Genomic DNA, 4889 nt, shown 5'->3' with positions numbered 1-4889 from the left:
CTCCAGGTAGGGCTGGGAATGTCCCGTCTTAAATTCTAGAGAGCTCTTGCCAATTGGTGTTCACAACACACACCTGATGGACTGATGGTCTGACTCTGTAAGACAACTTCCCATGTTACCTCTTCCCTTCTATCTGTTGGAATTGCTTTTTAATATGTTTAATTTTTTTTAAAAAAAACTATGTTTTTAACCTTTTTTAAAAGATGTTTTGAAAGCTTTTTAAAAATGTTTTGAAAGATTTTTTGTTTTAATGTATTTTGTCTGTTTTATGATGTTTTATTTAGTGCTTTTGTTTGCGGCTCCAGGCTCTTGCTAGAAGGAAGGGCGGGATATAAATCAAATAATAAATAAATATCTCCAGGTCACTGGACTTCCCTTCCTCTGATGATGAGAAGCCACTGCTGTCCAGGAGGGTCAATTGGGGGTGCCTTGCCCAAGGGTGGGGCAGAATCCTCAAGCAGACATTGCACCCCCATATAAATCTCTGCCTCAGTTCCATACAGGTTATGTGTCAAAACTGCATCTTCTCTTCAAGAATCTGCTCAACACTTGTCTTTTACTTTCTGGCCATGCACACGTTTTTTCTTTTTGTTCTTTCAACTGTCCAACTACAGTCTGTATTTACTCTTGTTCTAATAAATCATATAATCTAAATAGGGAATGAAATGTTGCTTTAAATTCTGCCCATTGGATAGGGTTACATGAATTGAGAAGAGCGAGGAAAGAACTTGAGTGAACAAAATTCTTATTCATCATAACTATCATTTATAAACAAAACCAATCAAACTTATACACTAAATCCCTGCTTTTAACTTTTCTATATCTTTTAACACTTGACAGCAGCTTAACTACATTCTTCTTTCAAAAACAATAACCCATACAGAGTTCTCTTCCAAAATCCAATGATAGAACCAGCTCACTCAGTGAGCAAAACTATTTTATGTGTTTATGGCTAGAGAGCATGTTTAGCATACTCTTCCACATTTCAGAAATGCACTAAGGGCTACTCTCGAGTGCTTGCAGTACTGCTGTTCTCAGATATATATTCCTCCCAGAGCTTGGAAAAGTTACTTTTTTGAAATACAACTCCCATCAGCCCCAGCCACCATGGCCACTGGACTGGGCTGATGGGAGTTGTCGTTCAAAAAAAGTAACTTTTCCAAGCTCTGCTCATTACTCTTCTCCATCTACACTCTGGTTTCTCTTCAGATTGTATTATTCTTCTCCATCTGCTGTATGTTAAGCTGATCATCACAGTTTAATTAATTTTAAAAAACACTTAAGGATATTTTGGGAAAAAATGTACTGCCTTCATGTCAATTCTGACTTATGGCGACCCTATGAATAGGGTTTTCATGAGGCTGAGAGGCAGTGACTGGCCCAAGGTCACCCAGTGAGCTTCATGGCTATGTGGGGATTCGAACCCTGGTCTCCCAGGTCCCAGTCCAGCACCTTAACCTCACAAATAATCTGGTAGTTCTTATTGAAGAATAGCTAAACCTCAAACATGTTCAATAACATTAGATATCTCTATAGACCAGTGGACTGGGGCTAGAGGAGAGCAGTGCATTGATGTTTTTTATCTATGTGCGTGCTTTTCCTGTACACTACAGTTATGATGCATCAGTGCCCCCCCCAACATAGAAAATTTGATTTCTAGAGATCTACGTCATCAAAAGGCAAAATAGAGTCAATATTTTATCAGGGATATATACTAGAAAATAAGGATAATTGGAGCATATGCTGAATTTCAAAGCATTGCAGCAAAAGGGCCGCCTCTGTTTTATTTGAGACCTAGTTCTTACAAACAGCACATGAGGAGATCAACCTGTTTCTGGACTGTACCAGTGTAGATCACAGGCAAGGGCTTACAATAATGAAAGTTCATTTAAGAAAAAAAGTCATTCCATATAGAAAACTAGTATATCGGGGAGAATTGTTCTGCTTCCTCCATGCTAGCGGACTAAGTATTAGTAATTCATGTTGATTTCCACTGCTCTTTGTCCCACACATGGAAGATTCTGCTAGGAACTGGAAATTAGAGTTCTGTATAGTTCCTAGGGGTTTTACATGTTACCATTACTAACCTACACCAAAGTAAACTTGTGGGTGCTCAGAAGCTGCCAGATCCAGTTGATGGCTCAAGAAACCACCTTCTCCTCCTAAACTCTATGGAGGGGAGCAAACATCCTGCTGGGCTATGCCAAGAGGGACCAAACTGTTGGAAGGGCACCCTACTATTATTTTGATGGGAAAGAAAGGAAAGGGGCATTGTTTTATTGTTCTGATAGCTTTGCCCTCTTTTTGTTTCCTCCTTTACTTCATCAGTTCTTCTTTCTCTTCTACAGAAGGAAAGAGGTCTCTCCTGCACCACTCCCGCCGTTGTCCATAGGGTTTTCTAAATCTTTAACATGAGAGGTACTGCTTTTCCCAGCATGGAGAGAAAACTATAGGAAGGGCTTAATCTATTGAATTTCTGCCTTTCATGCAGAAGAAAAAAAGGTGGCAACCATAATTTCCCTAAGATTGCCAAACACCTAAGAGGCCTAGAGGGGAAGGGCTATAGCTTATTGCTTGAGTGCATGCTTTGCATGCAAGCATCCCAGATTCAATCCTTGGCATCTCCATGTAGATAGGAAAGATCTCTCTCTGAAACCCTGGAGTTCTGTTGCTGGGCCAGAGCTTACATGGACCAACGGTCTGACTCAGCATAAAGCTTCCTTATGTTCCTACTATTTCTCCTGTGAAGTTGATTGAAAGAATGCTTTAAATGTAGCATATGGCAATACTCCAAAACAGATTGATCATCATTAAATGACATCATCATTAAATGACATTAAATTTGGTAGGCAAGGAACAGACAGTGAAAGTCAGTTAATTAACCAAGGCCACAAGACTCTGTACAGTACTTTAAACACCATTAGTCTCTGGGAACTTACTGTTATAGCATGATGTGGTGCAAATATGACCCTTCAAGAATCAGTTCAATGGTTCCCTTCAGCTTCAAGGATGAGAAGGAAATGAATTCTTGTAATGTTTTTCATCAAAATAGAAAAGATGTTTTTGGTGTAAGAAAAAAGAATACATTATGACGGGGGTTGTAGAGTTTGTTTTTTTTATATATTGTGACATTTGTGTTTTTTTGAACTTTTACTTACAGTAGAGGTGTATAAGCTTTGAGGTTTTCTTCATATCACACAGTGGAAAGGTAGTATTCTACGCACAAGATAAAACAACTCCAGACGGTGCTTAGGCTGAATATTGCATAGAAACACCACTCAGGTGTTACTTTGACAACTTTCTCTCAGACTGAGCCTTATATAGGAACTGCAGTAGTTAGCTCTGCCTTCACTGAAAGGTGCCTCTTCATTTAGAGAGGACCAGCCTTCTCCAGCAGACCTTCATTTGGACAGAGCAGGGGAGACTCCAGTTTCACTGAGACTTCTGAGATGGAGTCCTCTGGATCAAAGAAGGGCAACACAATGTCTTCGGGCTGGAGGGGTAGCGGCTCTACAGGGTTTTCGTGTTGAAGTACTTCCAATAGGTAGGGTGCTTTTGGTGGCCATCCCCCTCCCAGTCCCTGGCCTCATCCCCTGAAGAAGGGGACTTTATCCCCTGAGGGTCATAGCAAGTAGCAGAATCTCAGGTGGAGAGCGAGTGAGCAAGTTGCTTTGCTGATAATGGGTTATGTTGAATGTAAGGTGGCAAGTTTGGCTGTTCATTTTTATTCTTCCAGATATAGGTTATGATTCTATGCACACTTACTTAGAAGTAAGTCCTGTTGAACTTCTGCGAACTTCCAGCTACCCTGAAAGAGGCAGTGATTCGACTGCTCCTGAAAAAGCCCACCCTGGACCCACTGGTCAGCAACAATTACCAACTGGTCGCAAATACCCCCTTCTTAGGGAAAGTGATTGAGAAGGTTGTGGCGCAGCAATTGCAAGTACTCTTGGATGAAACAAATTATCTTGACCCATTCCAGTCAGGTTTTCAGGCCTGGTTATGGGACTGAATTGGCCTTGGTCACCCTGATGGATGACCTTTATCGGGAGACGGACAGGGGGAGTGCAGCCCTCTTACTCTCACAATCTCTGAGCAGCTTTTGATACCATTTGGTGATTATCTTTTGGCCCCCTGGCAGTTGTGCTGTGAAGTGCCGTAGGGTACCATCTTGTCCCCCATGCTGTTTAACATCTATATGAAGCCCTTGGGAGCAGTCATCAAGAGATTTGGGGCAAGGTGTCAGCAGTACTCTGATGATACCCAGCTCTATTCCTCCATAACATCTGAATTGGGAGAGGCCGTGCAAGCCCTGGGCCGCTGCCTGGACTCAGTGGTGGGCTGGATGAAGGCCAATAAACTGAGTCTGAATCCTAGCAAGATGGAGACACTGGGTTGGTGGTTCCCGAGTTCAGATAACTGGTCACTTGCCTGCTTTGGATGGGGTTGTACTCCCTCTAAAAGAGCAGGTCTGTAGTCTGGGGGTGCTCCTCGATGCATCTTTGTCACTAGAGGCCCAGGTGACTTCAGTGACTAGGAGTGCCTTTTACCAGCTTCGGCTGGTAAGACAGCTGTGGCCTTTTCTGGACCAGGATAGCCTGATCACTGTTGTCCATGCACTGTTAACCTCCAGACTGGATTACTGTAATGTGCTCTATGTGGGGCTGCCCTTGAGGTTGGTCCAGAAGTTGCAGCTGGTGCAAAATGCGGTGGCGAGACTGCTCACTGGGGCAGGGTATTGCCAACATGTCACCCCGCTGCTGAAAGTATTGCACTGGCTGCCCATTTGTTACCAGGCCAAGTTCAAGGTTCTAGTCTTGGTGTACAAAGCCCTATACAGCTTGGGACCAGGATACCTGAAAGACCGTGTTATCCCATATATACTCAGT

The sequence above is a fragment of the Rhineura floridana genome, chromosome 5, assembly GCF_030035675.1.
Source record: "Rhineura floridana isolate rRhiFlo1 chromosome 5, rRhiFlo1.hap2, whole genome shotgun sequence".
In the NCBI taxonomy this organism is placed as follows: domain Eukaryota; kingdom Metazoa; phylum Chordata; class Lepidosauria; order Squamata; family Rhineuridae; genus Rhineura; species Rhineura floridana.
This window is presented reverse-complemented; position numbering follows the sequence as displayed.